The following is a 13,018-nucleotide window of genomic DNA, read 5'->3' as shown; positions in this document are numbered from 1 at the left end:
GTCTGCGGTCGTGCCATGCGCGTTAAATAAATAATTTACTCTCTCTCACACACACATTATTTAAACACACGGATGTTGTGCGTTTTGGCAGACGAATCTTGGGCAGCGTTGGCTGTGGGGGTGGTTTTGTTGTTGTTGTTGAGGATTTTTTTTTTTTACCGAGTAAGCAGACAGACATCCCAACTTTAAGAGCTGGTGAAATGATGTGGCATGGATGTATGTACTGACACACACTGACACACACACAGAGACAAAGATCCCCCTTATAGCCTGTAACGGATTGTTGGGGCAAGTGCTGTTAGCGAGCGCCTGTGACGTTCTGGCACGGCACACGAGGGGGTGGGTGGCCAACACCACGCCCAGCCGCCTTTGTCTCCCTAGTGGTGATGTTGAAACAACGCCCCAGGTACTCATTTGAGGCTGAGCAGACCTAGGCAAAGCCCATGATCAGTTCGGATAATCGTCACTGGTGTTGACCGTGAGTGGGAATCAAACTCGTGTCGTCGGGTTTGCAGTGCAGTGCGCTAACCGCTACACTACCGCTCCCCAACACACACTGGCATACACACACACACACCGGCACACACACACACTGGCACACACACACACACTGGCACACACACTGGCACACACACACACACTGGCACACACGCACACTGGCACACTGGCACACACACACTGGCACACACATACACTGGCACACACACACACACTGGCACACACACACATTGGCACACACACACACACTGGCACACACGCACACTGGCACACTGGCACACACACACTGGCACACACACACACTGGCACACACACACACACTGGCACACACACACACACTGGCACACACGCACACTGGCACACTGGCACACACACACTGGCACACACATACACTGGCACACACACACACACTGGCACACACACACATTGGCACACACACACACACTGGTACACACACACACACCGGCACATGCACACGCCAGCACACACTGGCACTCACCGGCACACACACACACACCAGCGCACAATCACACAAAGACCATAATGCACGGCGTATAGTAATGTTTATGTTCTGGCTCTTGAGGCAAGTGCTGTTAGGGAGCACCTACGGCATACACAGGCACACACTAATGCAGAGTAATGTATACACACGAATGCAGAGTAATGTATACACACGAATGCACACCGATGTATACGCGCTAATGTAAATTGTATTGATGCTGGCAGTGGTGATGGTGGCAGTGGTGTGTGAGTGGCGGATTGGCACCGTTGAATGTGAATGTAGTGGTCCGTGGTGGTTGGTGGTGGTGGTGCGCTCATTGAGTAAGTGGTGCGGTGTGTAAACATCGCCACTGGGGAGACAAAGGCGGCCGGGCGTGGTGTCGGCCACCTACCCCCTCGTGTGCCGTGCCGGCCTTCACAGGTGCTTGCTAACAGCACTTGCCCCAACAGTGTTACAGGCTACACGGGGGATCTTTGTTCTGTCTTCGTCTTTTGGTGTTGGTGTGTGGGTGATGTGTTGGCATGGTGAGGTATGGATGGTGGTGGTGTGTGTGTGTGATGTGTTGGCATGATGGGGGTATGGATGCTGGTAGTGGTGGCGTTATGTGAGTGGCGGGTTGGCACGGTTAAATACGAACTTAGTGGTTTGGGTGATGGGTTGGCATGGTGGGGTATGGTTGGTGGTGGTGTACAAGTAGTGGGTTGGCACAGTTGTCGATGAATGCCGTGGTGGTGGTGGGTGCAGGCTATGGAGTGGTGCGGTGGGGAGTCAGTGGAATTGGCCGAGAACCAACGTCACACAAATAACGCAGCCGTAATCACCCCTCGCGCAATCACACACACACACTGGAGTACAGTGCATACGAATGTGGGTTTGTGGTCACGTCTGCGCAAGGTATGCATGTGTGTGTGTGTCTAGGTGTGTGTGTGTCTAGGTGTGTGTGTGTCTAGGTGTGTGTGTGTCTAGGTGTGTGTGTGTCTAGGTGTGTGTGTGTCTAGGTGTGTGTGTGTCTAGGTGTGTGTGTGTCTAGGTGTGTGTGTGTCTAGGTGTGTGTGTGTCTAGGTGTGTGTGTGTGTGTGTCTAGGTGTGTGTGTGTCTAGGTGTGTGTGTGTCTGTCTAGGTGTGTGTGTGTCTCTAGGTGTGTGTGTGTGTGTGTCTAGGTGTGTGTGTGTCTAGGTGTGTGTGTGTCTGTCTAGGTGTGTGTCTAGGTGTGTGTGTGTCTAGGTGTGTGTCTAGGTGTGTGTGTCTAGGTGTGTGTGTCTAGGTGTGTGTGTGTGTCTAGGTGTGTGTGTGTCTCTAGGTGTGTGTGTCTAGGTGTGTGTGTCTAGGTGTGTGTGTGTCTAGGTGTGTGTGTCTAGGTGTGTGTGTCTAGGTGTGTGTGTCTCTAGGTGTGTGTGTGTGGCTAGGTTTGTGTGTGTCTTGGTGTGTGTGTCTCTAGGTGTGTGTGTGTCTAGGTGTGTGTCTAGGTGTGTGTGTCTAGGTGTGCGAGTGGGGGGGGGGCGCTGCGGTGGCCAGGTATGGGTTCGATTCCGACCCTGACGCCTGTGTAGTTAGAGTGTCCATGTCTCTCTCCCCGTGGTTGTGTGGATTTTCTCTCTGGGTCCTCCGGATTTTCCCTCCACATTTAGAAACATACGTTTAGAGTATTTAATGGCTGGGACAAACGTCCACGTGATAAGCCACTTCGTTGACGCTATCACTTGTGGCCAGGTCGCTTCTGAAAAAGAGCTACAGAGCTGAGTGAGCCTTACCTGGTGAAATAAAAGTTTAAATAGTTCAGTGTATCGCTGGCCACCCACCCCTCTTCTGGTGTGCGTGCCGTGATGGCCTTCGTAGGTGCTACTCGCTAACAGCGCTTTGTCCCTACAGCTTGTTAAGGCGATAAGGGTGGTCTTAACCTTTGCGTGTCCGTGTGTGTGCCCCGGCACATGTATATGTGTCTGTGTGCGTGCATGTGTGCCAGTGTGTCTGTGTATGTGCGCACGTGTGTGTGTGTGTGTGTACACGTGTGTGTACATGCACGTGTCTTTATGCGTCTGCGTGTGAGTTCCTGTCCGTGTGTGTCTTGTGTGCGTGTCTCTGTATGTGTTCGCGTGTGCGCACTTGTGTGTGTGTGTCTGTGTTGGTCTCTGGTCTGTACAAGCCGGGCATAGTTTGGCACGCGTACAAATGTACATCTAAAACGCTTGGCTCTTCACTCCGTGCTGGGAAACTGGAGAAAGATTAATGTAGTCATCCACTGTAAATCAGTAATTCGTTTCCTTATTATCATTAGGGTGTTCAGGTTTTAAATCAAGAAATAAAATAATAATATAATGGGACCTCCTTTGCCAGTCCCAAAATATGAGAATAGATTTTCCCCTTTTTTCTGGCAACAAACCAGGTGTTAAGATGTTAAAACACCAAAAGAAAGCTGTCTCTGGTGTCGACCAATCCGTTTCAAAGACAATGCATATATTATCAAAGTATGTTATTGTTTGCATTCTGACCACAAGTATTGTGGTTAATGCAGACATGATTCCTTGTAAAAGGTTTCAGTTTGGTGTTTTAGCATCTCAACACCTGTTTTGTTGCCAGAAAGAAGTGGAAAACCTATTCTCAAAATAATAATAATTCCGAAATACCTTTTGTCAACATGAACAAAAAAAAGAAACGAAAGCATAACTGTAAACAGGTCGGTCTCTCGCCCATTAAGCGGAAATCATGATAACTCAATTTGGTGAGCATTAAACTAAACATTTCCCGTTCTGGTGTTATTTCAACAATAAACTGGCTTAATGGTGTCTAATGGAGTTTTTAGACAATAGACTGACAGACCAGTCTCTCAAATGGGCTCTCCAGACAATAGACCGACAGACCGGTCTCTGATGGGGCCGTTAGACAATAGACTGACAGACCAGTCTCTCATATGGAGTCTCTAGAAGACAATAGGCTGACAGACACATCTCTGATGGGGCTGTTAGACAATAGACTGTCAGACCAGTCTCTCATATGGAGTCTCTAGACAATAGACCGACAGACCGGTCTCTGATGGGGCCGTTAGACAATAGACTGACAGACCAGTCTCTCATATGGAGTCTCTAGACAATAGACCGACAGACCGGTCTCTGATGGGGCTGTTAGACAATAGACTGACAGACCAGTCTCTCATGGAGTCTCTAGACAATAGACCGACAGACCGGTCTCTGATGGGGCCGTTAGACAATAGACTGACAGACCAGTCTCTCATATGGAGTCTCTAGACAATAGACCGAAAGACCGGTCTCTGATGGGGCCGTTAGACAATAGACTGACAGACCAGTATCTCATATGGAGTCTCTAGAAGACAATAGGCTGACAGACACATCTCTGATGGGGCTGTTAGACAATAGACTGACAGACCAGTCTCTCATATGGAGTCTCTAGACAATAGACCGACAGACCGGTCTCTGATGGGGCTGTTAGACAATAGACTGACAGACCAGTATCTCATATGGAGTCTCTAGACAATAGACCGACAGACCGGTCTCTGATGGGGCTGTTAGACAATAGACTGACAGACCAGTATCTCATATGGAGTCTCTAGACAATAGGCTGACAGACCGGTCTCTGATGGGGGGTCTTTCTGAAAGTAGACTGGCTAGCAATGATTCTCATTGTACGCAACATATTTTTATAGTCATGTACCGACTCTTCGTCACGAGCATCGGACAAAGCCAGGGTGAAACAGACAACGTAACGTGGGAGGAGGTGGTCATGGAGCTGCTGCCTAGCATCGCCACGCGAGGCTCTCGTTATATTTTTTGATTTAAAGCTTTCGTGACTGCAGGGATTCATCTTCTTGGTTCTTTCGGTAAAGTCACGTAGAATGGAAATAATAAAATAATAAAAATAAAACATAATCAAATAATTCTCACGACGTTTCGGCCACAACGCAAACAGCCGTCCTCAGGTGAAGAACAGGTCTGTCGAGAAGACAGAGTCTGAACATTCAGACTCTGTCTTCTCGACAGACCTGTTCTGACAGACCGGTCTCAGACTCTGTCTTCTCAACAGATCTGTTCTTCACCTGAGGACAACTGCTTGCGTTGTGGCCGAAACGTCGTGAGAATTAATTGATTATGTTTTATTTTTATTATTTTATTATTTCCGCTCTCATTTTAGGTTGAGTTGACCCAGGAGGGTTCCAAGGCACACGGAGAGACAACAAATTCCACGTTTATTTTGTTTAGCCGGTTGCGAGGGTGACCTATGTCACCCAAATTACAAAAGCAAAAGAACTCAAATAAAGTCCAGCAACGAAGCGAAGAGAAATCAGCGCAAAAACAGCTGTCGTGTGAGAAATAAATAAAAAAGCACGAACATAAACCAATGTTAAACAATGCATTGCCTGTAGTTTAAGTCGGCCAGGACAGCTTTAGTTTTATACTGATCATAGGTCAATTACAGATAAGTTACAGATGCATTCTCTCACCGATTATATTGCTTGGATGGTGCTGGAATGTCGTCTCTCCCACTGTGGCCACGTGCACACGAAGGCGACCGAGTACACAGAGGCTGAGCCTTGGATTGAATTAGATTTTTGAGTTTGAAAGCGGAGTGATGGACATCTGTCAATACCAGCGTTGCCACCTTCCTAGGTTTGACCCAGAACAGTCTGCGGACTGGCATCTTTGTTTGGGTGGGCAGGAATCGATTCGCACACAGATCTGGTACCGGTTCACATCCACCACGACACAGCCAGTTAAGAAAGTTATCACGCGGACAAACTTGCCAATGTATTTAACAATTGCTCTCCAACACACCGGCGGTGCTGCTGAAGCGCCAATCAACTGGCAAGTTTGTCCACGAGACAACTTACATTTTTGGCCGTGTTGGGTGGAGGAGGGTGTACTACACACATTTCACTCTCGCGATCGGAGCCAAACGTCAATTATCAATCGTAATACTGGTCGCAAAAGCCTACGTGTTAGCTTCATCTGGTAGCGTGTATTGTGTTGAACTTTATTATAGTCTACTGCGCAGTTTTCATAAGAGACCTAGTGCTGACTGAGAAATATGTTTGGGTTTTGTATATTGACTAAAAGGTGGCAATTATAGTCAATACTTCAATAGCAGCGTGACGAACGTGACGATGATGATGAAAACACAGACATTTAAATAAACCGAGACAAGTATGATGTTGATCTTTAAAAACATATTGGAATTTGGTCATCTGTCAAAAGCTGTCTCTAGCGACCAATCACAAAGGACCAATTCCGCCATAAAACATTTTCCTCGCGCTCCAGGTCAGGTCACATCCTCAAAAAAAGAGTGAGCGTTTAATAAAAAAAAGTATTTTCATTTCCATTTTTGTTGTAACTGATTGGTGGTGATCATCCTCGTACCACTCTTAGCTCTCAAATTATAAACATAACCACGAACACATTTCAATAGATTCATAGTAGCATCGTCGTCCTTTGAGATGGTGAGATGAACACTCTCGTACGTTTACTCCTTCGCACAGAGAATGCGGAGCCATGTAGCAGGGAGCACGCGGCGTGGTTTATAATGCACGTTAGAGCCAAATTTTAAATGTGTCCTCCACTCGTCCAGGGTCGGGGTCAAATGGCCTTAAGGGGGATTGAGCCTGCAATTTCTATTTACACAATCGTCTCATCACGAATTTCAGACCCGCCAAAAAACCCAGCGGCCACCGCTTCCTAAGTCAAATTCCAGAAAACATGATGCCCCCTTCCTGGTCTGTATGTCTCTTCCAAGGTCGTGCACATTCACACACACACACACACCGCACACACGTACGTACGCACAACAAAGGCACTCATTGCGCACAAAGTGCTTGCCACAAATGAACCACAATACCTTGCTGATCTCATCAAGGACCATAAACCGTCGTGCGAAATCCGGTCATCCTCGCAGCGGCTTTTGGCGAGCCATCGAACAAAACAAAAGGTCACTGCATTGCGTGCTTTCAGGTGCGCTTTTGCGGCCGTCAGGAATGCTCTTGCTTCTGATATTAGGAAGCCACTGGAGCTATGCACTTTGAAATCATCATCTAGATTCAAAACCAATTTTAGTAGAACTGCTTTTTACATTTCGTTTGTTGTCCTTCCCCCAAACCTCCGATTCGCACAGTTGGCTACGTACGGCATTAGAGAAGTTCAACATACATACAAAGATCCCCCATATAGCCTTAACAGACTGTTGGGGCAAGTGCTGTTAGCGAGCACCTATGAAGACCAGTGGGTGGCCAAAACCACGCCCGACCGCCTTTGTCTCCCACAGTGGCGATGTTTTTACACACCGCACCAGGTACTCATTTGAGGCTGAGTCGACCTAGGGGTAGGCCCAAGACCGGTTCAGATAATCGTCACCGATGTTGTCCATTAGTGGGAATCGAACTCGGGTCGCTGGGGTCATATCATAGCGCGCTAACCGCTACACCACCGCTCCACACACGCATTATACTCAGACCTTCTGGTGAGCAGTGCCTCAGATTGAAACACCCAGTGTGTACCTGCTCCCTGTAAACCATCACCGCCATCAGCATGGTCACCACTTTGAGAAAATATACTAAAATAATATTCATTCTTTTGGGGATTTTTTTGTTTCTGCGACGAGAAAGGAAGCAGATTCGAGTGTGGTCGCGAGTGTAACACTCATCCAGATGAGAAGTCACAGCAATGATATACGAGCCGCACATACAGCAACATGCAGCTTTTCGCTACGCACACCCTGGAAAGCGTTGATTGATCTCTCAATACTAGAGCCGGGACGATTAGTTAAGTCGATTAATTCACAAAAATAAATTCATCAACTACTTTCTTGTGGCCGATTACTCTGGCCCCTTTAAAGAAGACAATTGCCCCCCCCCGCCCCCCCCCCCCTATGATGCTTCCCGAAGGCAGGAAACCCCCCCACAAGCCACAAGCCGATGACGTGTGACCAAGCCTTGCCTATCGCCTCCCGTCCAGCGGCACAAGTAGGAACAGAGGTGAGTTATTTTTTTTAATCCTGCACCTATTTGCGTGTCATCTGATGAGTTGAGTGATTGACCGGATAATCCGTAGTCTGATAGCCCAGCTCTATGCAAGACACATTTTCAGTAAAGTTCAACTTCAGACAGTTGGTCAATTCCCTGCTGATTATATATATTTTTACCAGTGAGACGAAATCAAATTTGCGTGGAGAAAACCTCACTCGTCCCTGCCATAGAAAGTGGAGTTTCCTACGACTGACTCAGGACCGCTCAATAAACACTTTCTCTTTGAAGCACGATGCTTTTTACTTGTGGGAAGAAAAAAAAGCCGGCACTGCCAAAAAAAACCCTCGTCGGGACGACCTCGTTACGACCTGGCGGCGAATCGTTCACCATCGTGCCGTTGCTCTGCACCTACGTCAGCCGTACGAAAGAAATCAGACAGATTCGACATCGTCCTTGCGGGATGACGATAAATCTCAAACTGTGCGCGCGCTTCCTCTCCCATCTGCGAACGGCCAAGTGGAGAACATTCGCTCCGCGCGTGCGTGGGGCACACGGAGTGACGAGGATGAAGGGAGACAGCGACATCTAAAAATATCTCCTTCCTGCCTCGACACGAGCCTGGCACAAGCCTGCCACACACAGAATGAGTAAAGCCGCCTCTTGAGCCTTTCAATTATTTAGAGGCAGGGGGGGGGGAAATTTTTCATTTTTTTATTCTTCAAAGCCATTGCGATGATTTCTTAGCGGTACGTTTTTTTTTCAGCTGCATCGCTTTTGCACAAGCAAGCGAACTGTGGTTGGAATAAATGCACTCTCAGAAGGCCGCGTGGCTGGTGGCGTGTGTAAATAAAGAATACGTGCATGTTAGTTGTGTCGAGGGACGGAGATGGGTAGGAGGCGTGTTGTCTGATTATCTATTTTAATCTTATAGATACTGCACTAAAACCAGAGGGAGACATTACTGTCTAGTACGGAGAAAAAATACCGTGAGCATTAAAAGTAGCCTGCTTCTCTACACATCTCCCACCAACCTCAATTCACTTTCCGAATTCTCCGCATTATAAGATGCTCCGGAAAGTAAGACCCATCCCAAAGTAATGCGCGGTGTCAATAAAGTTGTACAAATCAAGTCTCTCTCTCTCACACACAAGCTCTGACAACGTCCGTCCAGTCCTTGCTGAGCGCATTGGCTTCCGAATGAATACGTTATAAGGTCGCACTCATTACAGAATGCTTGCCACCAGAGGTGTGGACTCGAGTCATGTGACTTGGACTCGAGTCAGACTCGAGTCATGAATTTGATGACTTGCGACTCGACTTGGACTTGCATAACAATGACTTTGTCCCACCTATGAGATGTGGACTCGAGTCATGTGACTTGGACTCGAGTCAGACTCGAGTCATGAATTTGATGACTTGCGACTCGACTTGGACTTGCATAACAATGACTTTGTCCCACCTATGAGATGTGGACTCGAGTCATGTGACTTGGACTCGAGTCAGACTCGAGTCATGAATTTGATGACTTGCGACTCGACTTGGACTTGCATAACAATGACTTTGTCCCACCTATGAGATGTGGACTCGAGTCATGTGACTTGGACTCGAGTCAGACTCGAGTCATGAATTTGATGACTTGCGACTCGACTTGGACTTGCATAACAATGACTTTGTCCCACCTATGAGATGTGGACTCGAGTCATGTGACTTGGACTCGAGTCAGACTCGAGTCATGAATTTGATGACTTGCGACTCGACTTGGACTTGCATAACAATGACTTTGTCCCACCTATGAGATGTGGACTCGAGTCATGTGACTTGGACTCGAGTCAGACTCGAGTCATGAATTTGATGACTTGCGACTCGACTTGGACTTGCATAACAATGACTTTGTCCCACCTATGAGATGTGGACTCGAGTCATGTGACTTGGACTCGAGTCAGACTCGAGTCATGAATTTGATGACTTGCGACTCGACTTGGACTTGCATAACAATGACTTTGTCCCACCTATGAGATGTGGACTCGAGTCATGTGACTTGGACTCGAGTCAGACTCGAGTCATGAATTTGATGACTTGCGACTCGACTTGGACTTGCATAACAATGACTTTGTCCCACCTCTGCTTGCCACAAATGAACCACAACACCTTACTCATCTCGTCAAGGAGCACAGACCATCACGCGAACTCGGGGCATCCTCGCAGCAGCGGCTTTTGGCTCAGCCATCGAACAAAGTTGGTCACCTCATCTCACACTTTCAGATGCGCTTCTGCGGCCGTCTGGAACGCTCTTCCTTCTGATATTAGGAAACCACTGGAGCTAAGCACTTTTAAATCTCGATGGCAAACTCATTTCCTGAGAACTGCTTTGTGTGCTTAGTTTGGTGTCCTTCCCCCGCACCTCCGAGGAGCACGGTTGGCTACGTATGGCGCAAAAGAAGTTCAACATACAGTACATACACACACACACACACATAGATCTCCCGTAAATCCTTAACAGACGGTTAGGGCAAGTGCTGTTCACGAGCACCTCAGAGTCAGAATCTTTATTTATACTGGAGAAATCCGATGAGCTGTAAAGCTCTTTTTCAAAGCTGTCCAGCAGGAAGACTGGCACGGCACACGAGCGGATGGGTGGGTGGCCAGCCAACAGAAATGTCAGAGAGCGGCGCCGGCAGATGACAACACCTAACTAATTTGTGTGCATGTCTCCTAAGTGCCATGGAATTTGCTGCGCGTTATTTTTAGGAGAGGGGTTGGCGGTTGAGCCTTTTAATTATCTACGCCACGGCTGACAGTTTCACAGTCACTTTAATTCCTGTTTATTGTACACGAGCCAGCCTGCGGATAGCCCGCTGCGTGGAGATGGAACACAACAGTGGCCTCCACCAAAGTAAATTAAACCAGGAGTACAAATCATGCCGAAGGGGAAGCAGGACGTTCGTAGGCCACGATGAGACAGCCGGGGAGTGGAAAGCGCCGGCTATTTGATCGATTGTGGCCGGTCTTCTCAAGCGGATCGGGTTCCCTCGTAGCAACGCAAACGTTATTCGCTGAAGCCCTCGCTTTAACTCCGTGGTGATTCACACAGCCCGTTATAACGCGGTACGTGCGCCGTTATAACGTGGACTGGGTGCCGTTATAACGCGGTACGCGTGCCGTTATAACGTGGAACCATACAGTACACGGCGGCGTACCCTCATCTCAGTTCTTCATCCCACCATGAGATTACTGGAGGCTGATTTTAAAGTGCGAATGTGATTTAAAATTTGCATTGTTTTTTTCACTCACGTATGCCCCGTAATGTACGTACGGTACTAAAGTGGAATTCGTATAAGATAATCTCTACAGAAGTTAGTGTGCGCCCCCTTCCCCCACGTTGCAGACAGACCAGAGCGAACGTATTAACGCGCTCCTGAATCTCGCAATGATCCCCCAACCACCACTGCCACCAACATCACCAACCGCAAAACGCCGCCACCACTCGCGCATCGCGTTGTGCGGTTCACCCCGCAGGGCTTTCATGGCGCTGTCTCGTTGCAGGTGTCGAGTCAGCAAAAAGACGAAAAGCCCACGGTGGAGCGAGCATTTTCTGGCATCGCTGCTGCAAATCGTCGCTTCAGCCAAATGTGTTGCATGGGCAGAGCTGATGTCGCACAATGTAGTGCGCAAAGAGGCGCGGAGAGGCACACGTTTGCGAGTTACGCTGCGACAGAAGCAATCTGCACACACGAATGAGGACACAATAAGCACGTGAGAGGCATCGTTTCGACTTCACAAGTCAATATGGGCCCGGAGCATGACACGTCGCAGGGAGGCATGGTGGCCAATAGTCACGTGGTGGCCAATAGACGTTATCTCATTCTAATCTAGTACATACGTACGTGCATCCAATTTATATTTAGAGAGTGCCTTCACTCTCATCAAGGCCCTCGACACAGCTGACAAAACGGTGACACAGAATGGAATGATTTAGTTGGCAGGGGATGTGCTACAAGGATTGAGGAATGGGTGCCCGCGATTGAGCGGTTACTTAGGGGTCACGAAAGAGTAGGGGAGGGAGTGACGGGAAGGAGTGGAGGGGCGAGGGGAGGGAAGAGGATGAGAATGGGCAATAGAGAAGAGGTGAGGCTTTAAGAGAGGAACAGGAGGTTATGGAGGGGTTGGGTTGCTTAATGTACAGGGGAGGTTTATTCCAGTGGAGGGTTGCAAGGAGGTAAAAGGATCGACAACAGGATTGGGCACAGGGAGAAGGAGGGACAGAGAGAAACAGAAGATTTGGAACAAAGAGGACGGCCAAATGAGAAAACACGTCCAAGGAGGAGGTTCCACCATGGAGACGGAGCGATGAAATCGGATCTATGTGCAAGAGCGAGACTTACTGCTGCATCGCAAGAAGATGGTAATGGCTTGGAGAGGCCTTCCAGCAGTTTGGAAGATCGTGGCTAAAGATGATAATGATGATGCGTATCACAGCCAGGAATCAAACCCAAATACAAGTCGCCATGGATCAAAGTGCAGTGGGCAGACAAAGAGACACCCACGGACCCATTCAATTCAGAACCAAAACAAAATATCGACCACGTGGCCTTTTACAGAGCGTTGGGGCCATTACATTATCCACGCTTTAATCACATCCTGAATCAACATTTGCAATTCTCCCCTCTACAGCTTCTGCCAAATCCCTCATCCCCAAACTCCACATGATCCAAAATTCCACTGCCAAACTTCTCACCCGCATTTATAAACTAAAACAATCGACACAATCGTCAACGCGTCCGTATGTCGCTGCCCCCAGCGTGACCCCAATAATCTAGTTGCTCCACAGAGCCCCAAAATCAATCCTGGATCAATTTCAAGATCGTACTCACTGTCTTCAAGATCAACTGTGGGCTCGCCCCTAACTACTTCTGCCCTCTCATATCACTCAGTTACCCTTCAAGTTACCCTCCTACTGTTGTTCCCCTCTCATGTCACTCAACGCCACTCCGCGCACTCCCCTACCCCTCATCTCAATCGACTCCAATCCATGCACTCTGCTACCTGTCCCCTCT

General features: G+C 48.3%; 1 protein-coding gene across 1 annotated transcript in view; it reads right to left on the bottom strand.

The window, feature by feature from the left end:
• LOC144729688 (RNA-binding protein Nova-1-like) overlaps positions 1–13,018 on the bottom strand; it is a 48,590-nt gene that overhangs the window by 19,280 nt on the left and 16,292 nt on the right. The window lies entirely within an intron of this gene.

The sequence above is a fragment of the Lampetra planeri genome, chromosome 33 (genome assembly GCF_965212315.1).
Source record: "Lampetra planeri chromosome 33, kcLamPlan1.2.h2, whole genome shotgun sequence".
NCBI classification, from domain to species: Eukaryota; Metazoa; Chordata; class Hyperoartia; order Petromyzontiformes; family Petromyzontidae; genus Lampetra; species Lampetra planeri.
The sequence above is the reverse complement of the archived record's forward strand: the minus strand, read 5'-3'. Positions and strand labels throughout refer to the sequence as shown.